Below are 22,254 nucleotides of genomic sequence, written 5' to 3'. Positions count from 1 at the left end.
TTTTATCACATCAGCAGTTCACACAATATGAAGTCACTTTGATAATAAAATATTTGGATTGTAAGCCTGAACTTGTTTGAAATATATTGCTGTAATTGCTTTCTGTTACTTATTAAATATTTGTACATTAAATATTTGTACATCTGTGAATTGTTTCTAAAAGCACATCTTCTAAATTTGAAATGTAGAAGCATCCAGTTTCCTTTCATTTTTTCCTAATAAAATGCTTGGCCAATTTTGGAACTCAGTCACATTACTATAGAAGTTATTTTTTCGTCATGAAATTCCTTCACAGAATTCTTTTTCAAATAATTCTTGGACAGCAGATTATTATATTACATTCAAATCCACAATTATAGTCAAATATATTATTCAAAATCCTATGTTGTACATATTTTCTTTTGGTATGAAACAGACAACCACAACATTTTTATAACTTATAAACACAATTTTTACAATTATAAATAGTATAGATAGCATTATAGTATTATAAATAAATAAATCATTATAGAATATTTACTATTCGTATATAGTTTTACATTTGCACTGTTGGCTATTGCACATGATTCTTTCACATGATTTACTTGTAGATTACAAACTCTACAAAGGTTGAAATTTCTTAATTCAGCAATCAAATACACCTTTAAAATTTACTGCCTTCAAATATAATTCTTAATATCTAAGCTTAGATCATGTATATTTGTGGAAAGTGAACACATCATTCTCATTTAATCCAATCTAAATTCATATTCAGGTTTAAATATTCACTAACAATTTTTACCAGAATTCTCTCAGGTTTAATCTTTAATACATCTGTAACCTACAAAAGATCTAGCTGGAGATGATTAATAATGGGAGCCACAACTCTAGTAAAGTTTATTTATTTCAACAGTAACCGCCCCAGGTTCCTTACATAGCTAGAAGTAGAGTGACCATGACTGGGTCTGAATTGCTGCTCAAGTCAATTGCTAGATAGGGGCACAACTTCTGGAAAGCCATTGGAAATATCAGAGTAGAGAGAGATGGATGCTGTTTATTACCTTTTTACATAAAATAACTTTTTCATTTCTTGATCCTTAAAAAGGACTTTAGCCCAAAAATAAGGGCCCATTAGGATAACTTTCAAATGAGCATGCAGTCTTCAGAGGTGTATCCAAACCTTTTCAGGATTGTCTGTTTATAAATGGCATGAAATGTAATCTGGCTACCTGTTATGGAAAAACAGGCATATAGTGGTTTATTATTTTAAATAACTCAGGAGTGAAATGCTGTATAGGCCATACCAGTCTTATTCTTTTTTTGTCTGTATGCTAAGCAACTAATAATTTTAAAATGTTCTTGCTGGTCTCAGGTCAGATTTGCTGTCACGTTTTTTACACACTTGTGAGCATGCCATGACTACAAAACTATGCTCTGCCTGCTTTTATGTTTGAGTGTTTTTGTTATTCATGTATACATGGAAATTCCTCAGAGAAAACTCTGCTGTTAACTACCTTATGCAACAATTCTTTTTGATTATATAATGCTTTTTTTTATTCGTTGTCAAATGAACATCTCTGCAAAATATGCTTGTTTTTGCAAATAACATTCTCTGCCTCCTTACCAGCTCACTTTAATTCTACATAGTTATTTATGGCTCAGACAGAAAAATAAATATTTCTTCATTAGAATTTGACTCAGGCTTAATGATTACTGAGATCTGGAGACCATTAACCAAACCTTACCTTTTACCCAGCTCTGTGACATCACTTCCAATTAAACATGACCTTGTTAATGAACAGTATTTTTGCCATTATATTATTGCTCCTAGGAAGAGAAAAATACTTTTAAACTTCATTCAGAACAGCTTCTAGTACACAAATACCTCAGTCAATAATTGCTACATTCAAGGTGTGCATGTCTTTTAGCATCAGAGTTATTGCTCCAGGACACGAGTGTTTCCCAAAATTTTGATAGTGAATTGCAAGCTCCCTATGGTCTAGTCTGGGAGTTGGCAACCCCCAGTATGTGTGCTGAACATGGCACGTGAGGCCATTTTGCTTGGCATGCAATGACCAGCCCCAAGTCTAGGTAGCTGCTGGAGCCTGAGCTGCTCCCAGCAGGGCTTGCAGCATCCCAGCTGCCTGCTGGGAGCAGCCCGGGCTCTGTGGCTGGCAGCAGCTTCCCAGAGCCAGGGCTGGCTGCAGCCAGGAGGCTCCAAACAGCTGTGCCAGGCTCTAGAGCCCAGGCATGAGCTCTGTACTGATGTGTGCACCTGTACATCGAAGCCAGTGGTGGGGGAGGGGACTGAGGCAGCACAGCCCCGGTCTCTCCTCCACTCATGGCACGGAGGTGGTGACTGGACTCCAGAGCCCAGAACAGCTGTTTGTAGTGAGCCCGGTGTCTGAGCAGCTGCAGCAAGCAGTGGGCAGGCTGAAAACAGCTGTGCTGGGCTCCATGGCTCTGGCATCAGCTACATGCTGGTGGTGAGTGCACGCACCTTGGAGTGGGCTGCACTGTCCTGCTCTCTGCCCTGAGGTGTGCGCAGTCATTGCCAGAATGGAGGTGATGCCAGAGCTGTGGAGCTGGCACATATGTTTGCAGCCTGGCTACTGCTTGCTGCAGCTGCCCAGAGCCCAGGCTGGCTACAAACAGCTGCACTGGGCTCTGGAGCCCAGTCACCTGCTCTGTGCCAGGAGCGGGAGAGAGACCAGGGTTGCAGTGCCTCAGATCACTCTCCTACTGTCCACTCCAACACGGGGTGCACACACTCATATAGAGCTGATGCCTGGGCTCTGGAGCCCTGCACAGCTGTTTGGAGCCTCTTGGCTGCAGCCGGCCCCAGATCTGGGTAGCTGCTGCCAGCCAGGAGCCCTGGATGGGGGGTAGGGGCAGCAGGGCTGGGGGGACAAGGGGAAGCAGGGCTGGGGGCAGGGGCTTTGGCTGGGGGGCACAGGGCAGCAGGGCTGGAGGACAGGGGATTTGGGTGGGGAGCAAGGGGCACACATAGGGCATCCTGCCCTCATTTTGTTTTTCTGGCATTCCAGCACTCCAGCACCTTCCAAGGTAGGCATTGTGGGGCGTTTCAGCACTCCGAGCAAAAAATGTTGCCTACCCCTGCTCTAGTCCCTTTTTGTTTGGTCAGTAGCTAAAGATGAATGTTATGGGTATTTCATTATGAAGCTGTTTCTTTTTAATTATTATTATGAGAGAATGATTGTTTATTTTCTTAATTTTGTGAAGGCATTTTACATGCTCATAATTAGTATCTTGTCTCATTTATATCTAAGTACCAGCATGAAAGCTTATGGGATCATGACTGCATAAATCATTACAAAAAGTTCATAGGCATAATAATGTTACTTTTTTCAAAAGAAAAAACATGAAACACTATGGTCTAGTGCAGCATTTCTCAACCCATAGATCGTGACCCAAAAGTGGGTTGCAAGAAAATATGAAAGGCTCATGAACAAACTTTAAAAATGGATTCTCCTTTAAAGGAGAAAAATGTGGGAATGGTGGCTTTACCCTTTAAGGCTGGCAGAGTTCCAGCCTGCAAGGGGCTAGCTGGGGCCCCACATGCCTGATACACACCCCACCTTGCCCCACACACTCACCCCTTGCCCCACACATTGTGGGGATGGGGCCTGGGAGCAGGGGGCAGCAGGTTGGGAGTGAGGGGCACTGGGTCAGTACTGGTCATCAATGTTTACAAATGGATCCAAGTACAAAAATGGTTGAGAACCACTGGTCTAGCACAAGGCGGTATGGCTTCTAGATGGCTAGGGGCTACATGCCACAGGGCTCCTGGTCCTCACCACCATGAGGACTGTAGTCTCCCTGAGTGCCCTGGAGCCTTCCAGGTTCTCTGCCCTGCCTTCAGAGATAGGGCGGAAGGAAGCAGTAACTTGAGAAGGTGGTGGGAGCCCAGAGATACCAGCAGCAAGAGTAGCAGTAATGGAGGGAGTGGTGCTCAGGTGGGAGCCCAGGAGCTGGGACCACATGCAGATTGCAGCCAGAGTTGTACAGTGCTGGTTCAGTGATTTTATGAACTAAACCTACTGTTTCTTAACTTTCTAAGTTTGCCAACCCTTTTTCATGATCCCAGCACAATTACCATAAACATAGCATTATATATAAATATTGTACTATTGTGTGTGGTTTGTATACCTTGACAGAGAATTCTTGACCTTAAAGGAAAGAGATGTACAGGCAGTGGGAAAATGAGATTCTGTTTGCTTTAAAAAGTAGTAAAATTTTCAGGGCCCTATGTCCCCTAATTGATTCAGTGCCCTATGTCCCCCAACTGAGCAGGCCCCTGCAGTGGGTAGAGGGTGCAGGGAACTCTCAGGGCTGCTTCAGCAGTCCAGCTGTCACAAGGGGTAGTGTCCTCAGGTACCAATTGGCTGGGCCCCAGAATCTCCTGTCTATTTGTAACACTCTTACCACAGGCCCTAAGGCTCATTTGGCTAACTTGTAATTCTGTGGGGCTAATGAATGAGTGGTACAACTAAATTATTGGGACAACAAATGAAAAAATATGTACCTTACTGGCAGACCACTGGGTGTACTCATGGTCAAGAAATGCAAGTAGTTCACCCCTGGGGACTGCTGGGTTTTGACTGAGGGGGTGGGGAAAAGAGGAGACCCATGAGGCAGTGGGGTGGCATCAATTCTTGTCTCAGGGTCTTGGGAAAGGGGACTTCCCCCCTCAGAACTCACTGGGATGAGCCCCAGAACCCTTGAGCTACTTGCCAGGGCAGCTTTTTACACTGCTTGCCAGGGGAGCACAGGTGCTGGACCCAGGCTGTAGCTCCCCCGGCTGTAGATCCAGGAGAATCCAGGCAGGGTTATTTTGCTCCAAGTGGCACAACTTGCCCCACACCAAAGTGCATGTCTGGGCACATGCACAAAGGCAAAAAGCCCTGGCTCAAATTTGCACCACTTCTATTTGAGCTGCTGCAAGCCCACATGCCTGCCTGCGTGGAGACGCCCACTGAAGTCAAATAAAGTTTTACCTTTTTTATCAGTAGAAGTAGATTTCAGCCAAAATTAAGTGCTTTTGAAAATCCTTCCCTATAAATGCAATTTCCTAAAGAGAGAAACATTTACACTTAATCCTAAATATTAGTTCAATTAGTTAAAAAACAACAACTGTGAAGACATAGGTTATACCAGTACTAGGTTTCAGGCAATAAGTAGATTGTGTAAAAAGACAGAGAATGAACTAGAAAGAGAAAGTTCTTCAAAATGTTTTCCTGTTTATATTGTGATATAATATAGAAATAAATTATAAGCATGTGTGTGTGGGGGGGGATTAAAAGTAAAATCTTAATTTTAAACTTTTGCAATTGCACTTTGTTGGGATGCTTTAAATCTGAGTATTACAAAGGCGTATATATGACACTAACACTGTGTGCTGATCTCTTAATATGTCTGCAACAGTAAACATAATATTGTGGAATGCAGGACGGTTTCAATAATCATGCAAAAGGAAGGAAATTCCTATGGATATGTGCAATACAAATGTCACTGTGTTGAGCAAGACCAGCTTAAATTAAGTTGGATTGCCCCAAAATTGTCATCCACAGCAAATAATAGGAAGAAGGCTATTGCTATCCATCTTAAGACTTTTCCTTAAATGAGAGAAGACAGATCCATATGGGAGACTTACCTCCTTTCCTAGATTGATTGATAGGATTAAAAATTGAATTGGGATATGGTTTATGGGGGACATTCTAGACTACAGCATAAAGGAGGCTTGACTGCAAGATGTTCATGGAAAAAATATACAACTGTTGGACAGAAACTACTGCCTCTCTTAAATTGCATGAAAGAGGTATGAATGGATTCAGTAAATCTAAGCAAACTGGGGTAAATGCTAACAGTGACACATAAGCAAGATGGGAGAGTTGATGAAGCAAGGTGGATGGGCATTAGAAGGCCACACACTGCAACCACCTTCATTCATTTGGGTGCTGAACTAGGATAAATGCCAAAGGTTGTCAGGGATGTGGCTGTCATCTGCGAGAAACACAGCAGTCATAAGAGGCCCGACTTTGTTTCATATAGCACCTTTTGATATATGTCTCAAAGAACTCTCATGTCTGAATAACTATACTAAATAAGAAGGACCTGCCAGGCAATTTAACAACAAATGCGATAGGATCCTAGTGTCCAAGATTTCTCCCTTTCCTGTGGGATTTTCTTTGAGCTGGCATATGAGGTGCATTTAAAAATTATTATGGTAGGTCTCAAAATTTCCTTTAGTGTAGCTGTTGTTACAAAAATGTAAACTACTGATGCAATAACAGAGCACTCCTATGCAAAAGCAGGTGGCAGCTATTTAAAAGGCAATAGGTTGTGAGATCAACATGCTTTGCATTTGCATGCATGCAAATGTATTAAGGCTGTAAAATGTTTTCTATTTGTGCTTCTCCCTAAAATGGGTTCCTGACTGAAATGCGGGTACATTTAATGTAGTTGAAAATCTAGTTAGTCAGAAAGCATACATATATTGTGCTCATCTGTGTGTGTGTGTGTGTGTGTGTGTGTGTGTGTTTGATATGATGTAACTGGTTTCCAGGTCTCAAGAAAGTGACTCTGTGTGTGTGTGTGTGTGTGTGTGTGTTTGAGACGATGTAACTGGTTTCCAGGTCTCAAGAAAGTGACTGTAATTTGCAGGGTGAACCAGAAGGGCCTCTACAAAGTCAAGTCAATTTTGTGATAGAAGAGATTGAGACACTAATGAGTTAGCTCCACTGACTCTCTGGAATGAGCCAGTGGCAAGAACAGACAGAGCAGCAAGGATTTCTTTGTCAGCGTGGCACAGCTTGTGTGATGTGCCTGGCTTTCAAGCCGAGGTCTCCAAAGGATACAAAGATCCGTAAAATGGCATACTGATCCTTCCAGGGGAAATCTCTGGAGGCATTTCTGATCACTCATGCCCAGTACTCAAATCCCAGGCCAACACATTCTCTTTCAAACAGTATAGCTCATGTTCATTCTGCTCCTGTATATTCCAGAGTGTATGCATGTCGGCCAGGAAGCAGTTACTGGCAGGTGTAGAATTAGTACACCAAAGGGCTTCTGGTATGCAACTGATGCGTCAGTGCATAAAGCAATGGTGTTTTAGTTCATACCCCTCCTAAGCTGCTTCCATGGCATTAATTCGCAGGCATACACTCTGCATGTATGCCAGTTCTGATCTCTGAATGCATAAAGCAGCAACAGCTCCCATTATTATTATGTATCTAATGTCCATTACAATTTCTACTCAGTGGCACATAAAGATATCAAAGATGGTTCAACATATTCTGTTCATACCTAAAATCCACAAGACTAGTAAAAAGATCAGCGTTCTCTGCAGGATAATACAAATGTGCTTCTTATCTCTTTCATGCTGCAGCCAGTTGCTAAGGCTAATCTTGCCAATATACAAATGTACAAAGCCTACAGTAATCAAAGCCTTTTCAATATCTTTAAGCAACTGTACCTTTCCAGCAAATATGTACATTTCCCTCTTCTGTCAAAGTACAATGATTCTTTCCAGTCAAGTTCGGCCACAGTTCAATTTTGACTGCAGGTCTTTTTTCCAGTCATGATTACCTGTCACAGTTTTACAAGTGTACAAATGTGGTTGCACTTTGCAATCTACCTGGAGTCAGGATCATATACTGAACAGCACAAATGGTGCCCAGCTATTTGGGAATCAGGCAACTAATGGATATCCCAGATCACAGGGGACTGACTGGCAGGTACTTACATTTGAAAATGTAAGTACTGACCAGCTTTCAGTGATCAAAAGCATGAAAATTGCTGAGCAGCAAACAATAAATTAGGCCCAATCAAAATCAACACAACTAAAATGAAATTAGGTAACAGCCAGGTGCAAACAGAAATGTCTTCATCCAGCACAGGCAATTAGAGATAAATAACCTCTGAGTTCCTAATGCTAATTTTAATAAGAAGCAAATTCAGACTCAGGCAGCTAATGCATTTAGAAGCAAAAACAAGGAGTGAGGTAGGGTGGGGACAGTTTTTACAGGACAAGAGGTCAATTTTTTAATATATTCTGAAATTTAAGGGTATGAAAAAATGAAAGGCTTTAAAAAGCCTGAAACTACTTGCTTCCACAAAAAGAAAACCATCTGGTGCAAGCTGACCTCTCACCTCAAGTCTCTGTGGGTTAATGAATATGATGTTTAAATCCCTAAAGTACAATTGGTGGGATGTGGAAAGTGTGTGACTAGAGAGTTTCTGAAAATCAAAAGAAGATCAGTGAGAACATGGGCGGAGACCCACCGTGTGGGTTGTACCTGATCATGTTGAGGTTCTGACACCCTCCAACACAGATGAAATATTAATAGAAATGGGGTGCAAGAATAAATGCTTATTTTTATGTCGTCCCACTTTATCAATATAGCAGCTAGTGACAAGCACATGTAGCCATTGTGCTTTTTGTCATTACACAAGCCCCACAGAAACATTTAAAGAGTAGGTTTTTGAACAGAAGGAGTCAGTTCAGATTCACAGAGCCTGCAGCTGTATCTTCTTATCACAAAAAGATAAAATGAAGCAGGAATTTAGCCTACCTTGGCAAAGCATCTTAATAAGTCACCTGAGACAAGTGTTTGGTGGGCCCCAGTAGTCTGGAAGAGTCAATGTTGATTACCATGACACTGACATGAGCAAAACAAAAAGGCCCAGATTTGCTCTAGGCTTATGCATAAGTCCTTCCTGAGAAGTCATGTGCAATATCACTGATGATTATACATTAAAGGTCAAATAGGCCTCCTGGAGCCAAGCATAATATCAGCATTGTGGTAATAGCTTGATAATAGGAGCAAATCTATAATGTCATATGAATAAGTTCATGGTGTCATTCTGATGGACATGAGCAGCAGATGTTGCAGTTCTTCAGCAAGTTTCCTTTTTGAGATGTGGCCACAGAATAATGTTCAAATGGAAGAGTCAGCAGCATGCTGTCAGGTTCTATAACACGACACATCTCTGATTAATGTAGTTTTCAGATGCATTGTATGACAAAACTTAAATAAAAGAGATGCAGGGAATTTAGTTGAATATTCTTATTAACCACCCAATATCACAGCTCTTGGGCACTAGTAGTAAACAGGCTGCTGTATGGTATGCTAGACATTTGAGCAAACTGCACAGACAATACACTCATTTGTAGTGACATGGCCCTTGGCAACCCACTGAACTGTACAGTCCAGTAAATCTTCTGGTTTGATGGAACTGGCAGGTGGCACCTGCTGCTGGGAAACAACAGTAATCTTGATTAGGACATGCACACTTCTAGATATTTGTTTTTAAGGATGAACCTGTGAATGAATGCAGCACAGGACAAGTGCACACAGTCAGTCTGTGGACATCATGAACTCGTTTCTTGAAGCATTGTCAATTATTTTCCATCCACGTTATTCCCTATCATAAAATGAGTGGAATGTCCCTTATCCACTATATTGGATTTTTATGCAACAGATTGCAGGTACTACTATAAGCAGTATACAGAAGAATAATGATTTCATCATTCTGTGAGGGCGCATCTACATGTTGTAACAACATCCACACTGATGTTGTTACAGCGCCATGATTTAGTACTTCCTTTTGGGTCATATGTAGACACCCATGGATGCTACGTTGCCATACCATGTCACAATGGCGACATAGCATCCCGTGTAGGTGTGTCCAGACAATTCTATTCTGATAGGGTCTGTTTACATTGTGTACCTATGTTGTTTTTCATTACATCAGCAATGGTCTACTCACACAGTACATGTGGATGGATTAACTGTGTGAGTTGCATTCATTATATCTACATGCATTCCTGATGAATTAATTCTTTCATTAGCTTTTTTGCCTGGTGACGACATCAGGTGATATGACAAATGTGGACAGTTGCTGTGCCTGTCAATGAGCTTAAATGCTGTTACACTGAAGAATAACATTGCTCCTAATAGAACAAGTCAACAGCCCTTTAGGTGTGGATGTTCCTTATTCATAGCAGAAAGGAGCATACCCGTTAATTTTGCATGCAGATAGCAAAATTTACTAACCTTCACCTATTTCTCATGAGACGTGAATTCAGAGACTCCCTGTGCCTCATGTCAAACCTCTGAGCTTGGGGAGAGCAGCCTGCAGAACTGGACAACTTTGCTGTTTGCAGCAAGAGCTCTATTATTGCTAATTCAAAGGGTTCAGCGTGACCCCTTAATGATCCTTTGAGGATAGAGGGCATGCTGATGCTATATCAGAGTCAGAAAGGGGCAAATCTCCTGAGCCTTGTTACTCAGCTTCCCTGGTTGAGAGACATAATTAATAATCATGTGAGTAATAAGACTCCTGACATCAAACCCAGCACTTCTAATCCTACTGTAGTTACAATCCACATACAGGCAGGCAGGCAGATCAATTATAGCTGCAAAACCTCTTCTGTACCTGTTTTTCATGATCCTTCATTAATCTGAAACAAAAGCAGCATGTCAGGATCATTCTCACCAGTACCTATATGTTCCTCTGAATGCATCTGTAAGGTAAGGGTAAGTTAGGCTACAAGGATGATTTTTTTCAACTAAAAACACTCCAACAAAATTGCTATTTTGATCTGAGTTTCCTTAAAATATGTCAATTGCTTACATTACATTAATTGAAACAATGATCACTTGAGACCTTTTAATGTTAAAAAACCAAATCAAAACAAATTTTTCTCACTTTTGTTGAGAAAACTTTGCCTTCTTTTCACATTTTCAAAATGATTTTGCCAGTGTAACATAAGCAATTGAGAGAACAGCGTTTAAAGATTCCCTGAAAGAACTTTGAACTCCCCCTCAATTTTGAAAAATGTATTCCTTTATATGAGCAACCTCACCTTTTTTCACACACCTATATATTAGCTGGATGTTGGTGGATGTTTATAACCCCGTTCTGAGTTATATGATCAAAGCAAACAACTAATGGGATCAGCAATCATCACTAAACAGACACTCTCTGCTATCATATTTCAGCCTCTTGGCCAAGCAAGAGGCCATGTGCACTTCATTTTAGACAAGTTTTAAAAATAAATTAAAAAAAAATCTGTATTTTACTTTACTCCCTAGGCTTAGTGCTGCAAGAAATCCAGGTGTCTTTCCTCAGCCAAAATTTTACAGAACAACAAGCAAATCAGACCATCAGTCCCTTTCTGTTTTTTACTCCTGGTTTTGTTTCACAAAAATGCATGCCTTTTTTCAGCAGTCTTGGTGCATCCTTACTTTTCTCTTCCCCCTGATTCCTTTACAGAGGAGTTGCCAAGACACCTTAGATGTCCCTGTTTTTTAGTGGCCTGCCATTAGTTCCTGCCATTTCTGCAGGATACTGCATAACATTTCCAAGTTAAAAAGAGAATTCACTCTTCTGTATACACTGGGTGTGTACACTTATCACATCCAGAAAATAAAGAGGATCCTAACAGGTCTCTCACATGGCCCAGACTCAAAATGAACATATAAATGCACTTGCAGGTTTTTTTCACAAACCAAAACATAAAAAAAATCCTGATGAAATACCTTTGTTTAAGACATTGTTCCATCTAGAAACTGTTCTTCTCAAAAACTCCATGATACGTTAGACTTGAAGAAACAGAAGAGTGGATGAGTATCAGTGAAATATTGGGTGCTGGATAATATTGGAAATATGAATGTGACTTACTACAGAACTGTGGGCATATCTGTGAACTGCTCTCCAGATATGAAGCTTCAGCATAGTGCTATGGCTTTAGTATCTCCCTGCAAACTCCTTGGAATTCAAAATGTACAATATGTCTCATCATTTCCACATGTCATATCCATGAAGGTAATGTTGTGAAATTCTTGTCCAACATGAAGTAATTCTTTCCTCTTTGCCTACCCATGACACTTTTATTCATTTATTTATTTAAATGTAGAAAGTCCTGCAGGTAGGACAAGCCACAGCTATATCAGAATAAATAGGTGATGCTTGTGCTGCAAAGAGTTAAAAGTCTCATCAGGAAATTGTCACACGTTGTGTGCATTCCAGAATTGAGAACCACCTCAGACTCTCACATACAGACAGTTTCAGATTCAAGAATAGGAACTTCTCTCAGATCAGTTACAGCAGAATTAATACCATGATCACTGAATCAGTTATTTCTTGATGTTAGTTAAATAAATGAGTTATCCTAAAACATGCTAGAGTCATTACTAACACACTATATGGTACCAAGCTAATAGAAAAGAAAAGCTATAGCAAAGAAACTTATTAGAGCAACAAGCACAGTAGTTAAGCAAAGGTTTACAGCCTTTACAACTAGTGACGCAACTCATTCTCTTGAAAAAGTAGTAATTTCATGCATGGTCCACTGTGTTTATGGCTGTGAAACAAAATGATGACTTGAGCCTAATAAAAATGTTAATGTAGGCATTACATATTCATTAGTAAACCACTGTAGCTTTCCTTGGTGGTAGAATATATTGGTTTGATTTGTTCATTCCAAATGTTTGCATTCAGGAGATAAAAATATTTTCATTATTCTTCATTTGCCATGTAAAAATATATGCAAAATCATATTCCAGGATACTAACCAATGTGTCTACTTACTGAGAACAACTGTATATTCTGATCACAGTACCAAATTACCACAACCAAATGCATATCCAAATCTGCAGGAAGCAAAACAGGATTCTGTCAGATGTGAGCCCCAGAAGTTGTGCAGACAATCCTGGCCTATCCATCCCAACTGGCTACACTGATGCATAGATGTAAAAAGGCCTTTGTCTTTTTAAAATTCCCACAAGGGTTGAGTTCAGGCTTGAGAGTAAGATTTATATTTGTACATGGCTCAGGAGGGAGGGAGAATAGCTGACAGAACTAACCACTCTGTGGGAGCATCTACATGAGATTCTTAACTGCGCAGTAGCATAGTTTACTGTGCAGTAAGCATGTCTGCACATGCCTACTACGCAGTAAACCTCACTAATAATGAGTAAAATTGCTACCTGCAAGTAGCAAATTTACTTTTGATTAGAAATGGTGCAGTAGCTCTCATGTAGATCAGGAGCAAATCTGCTCCCAGGCAGCCATCCACCAGGGGGTGGGAGATTGTTCCCTGCACCAGTTTGCTGCCTGCTGCCAGGGTGGGCTCCACCACCGAAGCCCAGGGGGGGACTATGTCCCCCTGCCCCAGCAGCAGGGAGCTCCAAGCCCCCCAGCTCCAAGATTATGACTGGGGAGCAGGGGTTGAGAGAACCTTATGTCCCAGCCCCCACTCCACCATTGCAATTGGGGTTCCCAGCACCAGCCCCACAACCGTGGGAGATAAGGGTCTCCCAGTGTGGCCCCAAAAGTGCAGAGCTGATGCTGGGAGCTCCCTCCTAGCAGGAGCTGGGGAGCTTATTTCCCACCTAATTCCAAGAGCATGAAGCTGGGAAGGGGAGAGACTGGGGAGCTTGTTCCCCACACTGAACATGCTTCCCAGCCTCTTCCCCACCAGCTCTGCGCTTCCAGAGCTGAGCGGGGAACAAGCTCCCCAGCCTTTTCACCATCCTGCTCTGCACTAGTGGAGCTGAGGGGGGAACAAGCTCCAGAGCCTCTTCCCTCCTCAGCTGCCTGCTCACAGAGCTCAGCAGGGAACGAGCTCCCCAGCTTGTTTCCTACCTTGCTCAACACTTGCAGACCTGAGTGAGGAACAGACTCCCCATCCTCTACCCTGAATGTGGGGTGAAGGCTAGGAACTGTCCTGATTTGGGGCAGGTCTCAGCCCCATGCCCCAATAGGGTGATCAAGGCATAGATATTAGAAAGAGCTGCAGGGGTGGGGTCGATTGCAGCCCCTTACCCCAATCTGCCTGTGGGGCAGCTAGCAGTGAGCTAGTTGCTATCTGCCCCACTGCTGGTTTGGGGCAGGGGGCTGGGACCTGCCCCTGATCAGGGAGCCAGGGCCAGGAGCTCCCTGCTACAGGGGCAGGGGGACATCACCCACCCCCCAGCAGCAGGCAACTCTAGGAGACAGGGTATCATGTCCCAGCCCCAGCCAGGAGACAGCTGTCTCCTGGCCCAGTGCTCCCTGCCAGGCCCTAGTGTAGCACCCCAGAGGAGCCTAGAGCTGACCCTGGTGGTGGCAGGGGCCCATTTCAGGGCCTCAGGAAGCAGGAGGAGTTTGCTGCGATTAGCAGCAAATCTGCTCCTACTTCTCTGCATGTGTAGATGCCTGCCCAGAAGTGCTTACTGGTACATCCATGGTTTTATGAAAAATGTGCCTTAAGTAGCAGTAGTGCTCAGGGCTATGAATTTGTTTTCACACAGTCATTTTTTATTTGCTATGTCACTCTGGTAAACCCAGAATATGACTTTATTTCAGTTAGGACAGAGTTAAAACTGAGTGACAATGTCTTGCTTAGGCCAGTTCTGCAGAGTCAATGCCATCACAGGTTAGTTAAGCCAGCTAAACAAATTGCTTAGAATAGTACCAATAATTATGCTATGGTTGGCATTGATTTAGAAACCATCCCTGAATGAGGTAGTATCTATATTTGCCCCACAGTACAGCAAACATGAGAAAGGTATGTAGTTACCCTGCAGCCATAAAGATTCATGCCATTGGAGAATCAATGTAGCAGCCAGTGTGTAATGGGTTTCATGACCAAGGAAAGTTATGATTGTAGAGATGATATCATTAATAACCATACTGAGGCATCCATTTCAGAACAACTGCTTTAATTTGATTTCTTGATATTGCATAAGAATGACTGTCAATGTTTTCTGACACCTGTGGATATTTAAATATATTCATCATGATTTTAAACCTTTGCTTGTCTATTTCAGAAACACAAACAGACACCTGTTTGGTTGATAAAGCAAATGCAAAATGACACAGAGACAGTTGCAAAGCACTGCATACCAAACCTGTGCTACTGATTGTCAAACTACACACACTTTCATATTAATAACAATTAATTTAAAAAAATACCCAATACTGAAATCAGGAAACTCAGGGCAGAATGCCCTGAAGCTGTTAGAAGATTAGGAACTAAGAACCTGCTATCCTATACCAGACCCACATTCTAATATCTACCCTCCTACTGTGGCCAAAACTGAATGCTTTGCAGCACAGTATAAGAAACCTTCCAGTAGGAAGTATAGAGTAACCTGTCCATAGAGAACACTTCATTCTAAACCCCTTACTTAGAGGTTACGTTATTTGCATAAACATGAGCCTCCATATCTGCTCCAAACTATTTGTTTTTTAATCCAAACAAGTCTAACCCTGGATGGTTTTGTCAAAATGAATTTCGTAAGTATGAACATTCACTGTCTCATCCCTTTGTTTTTGCATTATGAAAATATTGAATATATGTGCCTAATCTATCTTTCCTCTACAATTTATTATTCTGCATACACATGACACATCCCTTCTCTAAATAGTTCAATTATTTCAACCTTTGTCCAATTGGAAGTTTTCCCATCCTTCAGGCAAATTTTGGCACAGAATACTAAATTAGTATTTTCAGGTCCTCCTTGAAAACAAACACCCAATGTGTATGATACTGAAGGTTTTTTATACCTCTGAATGTATTGCCTTCACTGCCCTTTTTTGGCAGCACATCAACTGACACAATGAGGTGATGCTGTGTGGCACTAGAACTGCAATGGCATCTGAATGGTTGAGAATGTATGTATTTATTTCCTAGCAAAGTTAGTATGCAAAACAATTTGTTACGATTTGTTTCCTGAACACAAAGAATTGCACTTTATTTAGGATAATCTGTTCTGCACTGGCAGACAAGACTGAGATACTTAGGGAACACTAGTAATGTTTAGCTGGAAACTTTTATTTGTATCTTTTGTATCATCATGCTGTTGATGTGTGTTCATTTGGAAAAAGCAATGAGGAGGTATTGTGGCCTCTAGGGTGGTTGATGGACACTCGTCATTATCATTTATGGATAACTGCAAAGCTCTTTATAAAGCTGTCCCTCCCTTTACTAGTGAAAAAGAAAACCAATGAAAAATGAGCTTTTCTTGACAGACAGATAAAACTGGAATGCTTGTGCTTAAAAGGGACTTTCCAGATTTGGAATAAACGGAGATGACCAATAGCACATTTAATCAAACCCCAGTAGTGAAAAGTCCTAAAATGCAGCAGTCTGAGTGCATCCACATCAGAGGGTGTTAAAGAATAAAAAAATAGCCAAAGTCTTAAAAATTCTATTAGAAATTATATATTGAAGCAAGAACTGAAAGCAGTAAAAATCCTTTTTATGAAAATTGCATTTGCTCAAACTGTCAAAAGAAATCACGAACAATTTAAATAAGCATTACCTCAAGAAGAAAAGCAGACAGTAATTGATGATCTCATTTCACTAACACATCAGGCTCAGATCGGGTGAGTATTGAATTCCCTTTAAACATAAAGATATAATATTACCTTGCTGAAACCATATTCTCATTCTTCAATAAAGAAAGTGTTTCCTCCCACATTCAGAGACATAACTATAATTGTATTAATTAATTGTGTTTTGTAAAGGTTGTTCATGCTCATGGGGCTATGGATAAGGAACATTTTCATTTTTTATAAATGGAAATAAATTATATTAATAATAAAAGTAGTATCACTGAAAATGTTTCTCATATTTTGCTATATAATGTTGATGACAGGATATTTGCAAAAGCCCTGGCAAACCAGATTGCCTGGTGATATGGCCTCTGATTGAGGAGAAGGCTATATCCATGAACCTGTGAGATGCTCCCTTTGCACAGCCTTGCTCACTGGAGCTCAAAGTAGAACAAAAACCAGTGCACAGAGTTCACTGGGGAACAGACGAAAACAATATAGTTATTTTTTCTTTTGATTTTTTTTCCACCCACTGTTTAGCTTTAATGGAATTGTTATGACCCATTATAATAGTGATCAGACATTCTGCCTTCTGAAAATAAGGTGTGTGACTTACATGGCGATCTGTGGTATGCAAATACAGTAGTAATCAAGCCTGGCATACCAATGATTTAATAATTAACAACAACATATTTAAGAACCCTAAATATAATGCACTCATTGTCAAGGAACAATGATATAATTTTTCTCCTTACCATATAATTGCCAGCTTCTGATAGGCATAGGGAAAAATTTATTTTTTTCCTTCCATGCTTCCAATTTAGGTATCACAACACATACAAAATTGGGTTCCTGGCCCCAGAAGAGTGATATAAAGAAACATGGAGGGTATGTCTACATGTGAACATTTCATGCACATTACCCCTAATTAAGGCTCATTAAGGGTGTGGATCTACATGTGCAACCCTTTAATACACCTTAAAAATGGCATAAAGCAGGTAGCAAATTTATGTGCAAATAGCTAAATCACATTAGCGATCGTGTAGATGTGCTAAAGTACATTAATGCAGTGGGTCCATTAACTTGGGACTAACTTTAGTGACTAGTTGGTCCATGCACCTGAGTTAGTATGTGCTCATCTAGATACGCACATAAACCACCTTAATGTGCATTAAGCTAATGCACATTAAGTTTATGCATGTGTAAACACATGTATAGACATGGCCAGAAAGCTTTAGGCACCTCCAGAAGGTAATCTAGAGAGCACAGACTCTGATGGTACATACAGGGAGGTTAGATTGCATTAAAAATGACCTCCTGATCAAATTTAGTGCACCCAGATGTGAAGCATACACTTAGTTAAGTCAATCTAAGCATGACATTTACAGAAGTTCAGGAAAGTTAGAAAAATATAAAAATGGTCAACCCAGTCTAAGTAAACCCACTAATGGACCCCAGTAGCCACCCTAATTCTGCCAAACCCTCCTGGACCCCACCAAGCCCTGCTGCAGGCCCTGCTAGCCTGCCCCCTCCCCCACTCCCTACCCCATAGCTGGAATTTAGATGGTTTGGTTAAGGGCTGCATATTCAGTATTCCCATCCAGATGGGATCCAGAACACGAAGTTGGTTTGAGGGTGAGGGGCTAATGGTGGTACTCACCTTTTACAAAATAGCCTAGTGGGTAATGGACTCAGCCTAGGAGAGTGAGATTCATATTCTAACTATTAGGACTGAACAAAGTTAAAGAGTGCATACAAGCAGTTGGGAATTGGCAGATCCCTAACGGTAGAATATCGGGGGGGGGGGGCTTTTTTTATATGTATGTAAATAATGAATTGCTTTATATCTTAACCCAGTCAGTACTCAAAAGATTAAGGAGTCTCAATAGATGAATCTGAAATCCTGTACTGTCTCAAACTCATTTTCTTGAGGTCAATGGGTAAATCAATAATAATTAATGATTAAATACTTAATTAAAAATGAAAGCAAATCCTGTCACCAAACTATCAAATGCAGTTAGACCAATAAATATTTAAACATTTGGGAATCTGAATCTCTACCAATCTTATGGGACTACCTAACTACAAGTGCTCACTGAGACTCTAAAATGAGGCAGAGTTATTCAGACAAAATGTAATTCTTTTCATGAGTACATAGTGACCAGCATGAACTTCCTAATACTTGAACAACTTTCAAGTTTTATTTCTATATTATAAGATCCCATGAGAAGGAAAAAGGGGTAACATGATTTATCAGTTGATACAGAAAAACAGCTATGTTTTGCATGGATTTATTCCTAATCAATCTGTACAAAACATTTTAGACATCTCACTATTAAAAACTCTCTTAGTGGTTTAAGAAGAAATGGACAATAATATTACAACCCCTTGCTATGCAAGGGCAACTGGAACTGATGTTCTTTTGGACTGTTTTGAAGAAATGATTGCTTTCAGACAGAGGACTGTACTGTGATCCTGGAGACCCTTTCCAGTTCAGTGTTTGCAAGAGTAGAATATAAAAATATTTTGTGCACCACAATCAAAGGTAGCCTCTGTTTGCCTAAGGAAGCTATTCTGTTGGTCTGCTTTGCCTCTTAGGCTAGGGACATAAGTTACATGCAAACTGGCTTACGTGATCAGAAACTGGTTTAAACGTGTAACAGAACAGAAGCTCACTGCACATAAACCAGTTTCAAAATGGCTGAAACTGGTTTAAGATAAACCTTGTTACACTTAACTGATCTGGGTCAAAGTGGTTTATGCAACTTCTGTCCCAGACCCCTTCCTGGTTTAAGTTAAATCAGAGTCCCCCAGCACCCCAGATGCTTTGCAGCCCTGAGCAGGACAGTGCTTCCTGGTCCAGAGTTCTGGGCTGGCCCCTTCCCTCTGCTCTCTAGCCAGAGCAGGGGAAGGGGCATGGCCAGAGGCATGGTCTCCTGAAGCAGAGGGAGCAGGGATGGGGTTTATTACCCCGCTCTCTGGAGACTGCAGCCCCTGTCACCCATTTTCCACCTCCCCAGTCCAGTAGCAGAGGAGGGAGCATGGCCAAAGACAGCTGGCATGGCCCCACCATCCACCTACCTCACTTGCTGAGGGTGGAGACAGGGGCCAGCCCAGGTCTGGGTCTTTCCCAGCAGGCTGCAGCTACAGCTGGGGCCCTGGAAGCTTAGTGGCTCCATGCACCCAAGCCGGGCAGGACTGTCATGGAGCCCAAGTCTACTGGGTAGGGCTCTACAGGGTGGCCCATGGGGGCAGGACCCTTCCCAGCCCACTGTGGCTGCATGACTGCCAAGCCCAGCAGCACAGATGGGGGATGGCTGGGGAACAGGCTTCCTGGGCCAGCTTGGAGGTGTTGGCAAGCCCTGAGCCTGGCAGCCACCCATACTGTGCCCCCTGTCTTGTGCAGTTTCACAACCAGCCCCACCACCCCATCTACCTGTGGGCTGGCTAGGGTGTGGGGCTGTTCTTCCCCCCTCACCTCCAGCTGCCGCTGCAGCGGCCATGCTGTACCACTTGGTGGGGGGGTGCTTGTGTAGCTGGAGCCCACTGGGTGTGGCGGTGGTGGCTGATGGGCTCAGGGCTTGCCAGCACCTCTGAGCTGGCCTCGGCTGTTACAGAGCTGCAGTGGGCTGGGAAGGGTCCTGACCCCATGGGCTTACCTGTGTGGCCATCGAGGATCAACTTTCAGCCTCGGATAGGTAGATATTACCTGCACACCCCCTCCTACAATTTGGACTCTCTCTCTCTCTCCTCATGGACTTCAGTGGACTTCAGCCCCTGCACCAAGCCTCTCTAACCCCTGCTGCCATTGTGTGTGCATGCGTGCATCCATCTACCTTTTCAGCTCCCCCGTAGCTCTGGCTCCAGTCCCAGCCTCTGTGCCAGCATCGCTCCCCTGTTCTGCAGGCTTTGGGCATTGTCTTTTAATCAATTAAGCTCAAGTAACCTAAAGTTACCCCCAAGCCTCAGTTCTTCAGCCCTGGTCCCTCTAGTCTACTGGTTCTAATCCTGGTCCCGGTAACTTTCACTCCCAGCAACTTTCATTCCCTACACTTCTAATTTCTTACCTTAAACTTTCTCCAGGTATTCCAAGTACACCAAACACATACATACACACACATCACAACACCCAACTTAGGAACTCACCTGTGTATATGTGTAGGTGGGTGGTATATATGTGAATTAGTGAGTACACACACATATATATATATATATATATATATACACATATATAGATATCATTGTGTGTGTGGTATATGAATTAGTAATCCATGTATGTGTATTGGATATGCAGGTGTTGGTAACTGATTCTGTCTAAATTTGGTGTGTGTAGCGTGTATGGGCTTAAATTGGTGATAGGTGTACATGTACCTAGAATGGTTATTTTGGACGTGTGTGTATCTGAGTTGCTAGTGTGAGTATGTATGCCTAGTGAGGATGTATGCACCTAGTGTGCTTACTTGATTTTTATGTGTGGATGTGCAGTTGTACACCACACTCTCCTAACAGCACAATATTGAGATCCTGAGCACTGGCCTGACACCTCAGGGCAACACAGGGAGCCAGGAGCAGTCTGACCATGCAGCCCTGTGGCCCCCGGCCCACCTGCCCCAATGACTCTGCCCTCAGCAACACCCACAGGCCAGCTGGATTCAGTCCCGCAGCCCCTGCTGCAGCCCCAGCCCAAGCCCGAGCCCTGGGCAAATAAGAGAGCCATGCCAGCTGACTTTGTCCAGGCCCTCAGCTGCTGAGCAAGAGGAGGGAAAGCTGGATGGACCCCAACTGGGTTCCCATACCCAGAGACAGGGGAGTTTAATTCCCTCCCCTTGCCCCCAGCCTGAGGTGCTGGCCCAGGCAGAGTCTGGCCTCAGGGACAAGCCTGATAAGGGCTGCTTCTAGGGCTGTGCAAAGCTTCAGTCACTGATTCAATTCAGTGGGGATCCAGTTTGATTCTGCAGCTGAATTTCCAATTCTGCATTGAATCAGGAGATGCTTTAATTTCTCTGAATTGAATCAGAATGCTGTGAATCAATTCAGAGAGTTTCAGAAAAATTTGATGATTCAGACATAGACACAGCTTTACATGTTTTTTCTACATACCTCAAGGTACCAGGCAGCAAGTGAATGCTGAGATGGTGCGATAGATAGAGCTTCCTATGGGAGTGGGGGAGGAGGGTGATCCCCAGTGTGCTTGGAAGCACTTCTGGTCCACTTACGGGTCTGCCAGGGAGCGAACGGGGGACCTCCCCCATTCCCCAGCTCAGTGACTGATGCCTCCTGGGTCTGGGAGGGACCCGGGGTCCCCCCGTAGCCAATCGCCAACCTAGGGGAGCATGGGAGTGGGTCCGAAGTACTTCTGGTCCACTTCTGAGTTCACTGTCAAGCATGCAGTTCCACCCCCCCATGCTCCTGTGGGATGCTCTATCCACCCTAGCATTGCAGCATTCATGAGCTGCGCCTGGTACCTCGAGGGTATGTAGAAAAAATATTTAGCTGAAGCAAATCGGGACAGTCATCTGAATCAACAAATCCCCAATTCAGGCTGAATCCAAATCGAATACGGCCCATTTCACACACCCCTAGATGCTTCCACCCTACACCTCCAGGCACAGCCTCACTGGGGTCCCTACAGGCCATGGTGGGTGTGGCAGGGCACTGTTGGTACCTGTCACTTTAAGGATTATGTCAAGCAGCCAGCAGGTGCTTGACAGCGGTGGCTATTTTAGAACCATAGCCACCTATAAAAACAGAGAAGTTCACTGCTGGCAAGCAGGCAGAAACTTTGCCTGGCTGAACTGCTGAATGAAACATCTGCAGGTAGAAGGTCTTGGTCCTGGGCATGACCTAAAATTGCACCCTGTCAGAAGTAGGTGATCTAGGGGGTCTCCTATAGTTTCATAGTTTCTAGGGTCGGAAGGGACCTGA

General features: G+C 42.7%; 1 long non-coding RNA gene across 3 annotated transcripts in view; it reads right to left on the bottom strand.

Moving 5' to 3' along the window:
- Positions 1-9,600: 9,600 nt before the first annotated feature.
- LOC109304814 overlaps positions 9,601-22,254 on the bottom strand; it is a 57,599-nt gene continuing 44,945 nt past the window's right edge. Inside the window, exons 3-6 of one of the 3 annotated variants that reach the window (XR_002099472.1) lie at positions 16,317-16,396; positions 11,689-11,929; positions 11,547-11,609; positions 9,601-10,465 (exon numbers count right to left, since the gene is read on the bottom strand). This is a non-coding gene — a long non-coding RNA (uncharacterized LOC109304814). The remainder of the gene's footprint in view (positions 10,466-11,546; positions 11,610-11,688; positions 11,930-16,316; positions 16,397-22,254) is intronic. The other 2 variants (XR_002099473.1, XR_002099471.1) reach the window with 2 other exon arrangements.

This window comes from Gavialis gangeticus, unplaced genomic scaffold, assembly GCF_001723915.1.
Source record: "Gavialis gangeticus isolate Ggan-Ray unplaced genomic scaffold, GavGan_comp1, whole genome shotgun sequence".
In the NCBI taxonomy this organism is placed as follows: Eukaryota; Metazoa; Chordata; order Crocodylia; family Gavialidae; genus Gavialis; species Gavialis gangeticus.
The sequence above is the reverse complement of the archived record's forward strand: the minus strand, read 5'-3'. Positions and strand labels throughout refer to the sequence as shown.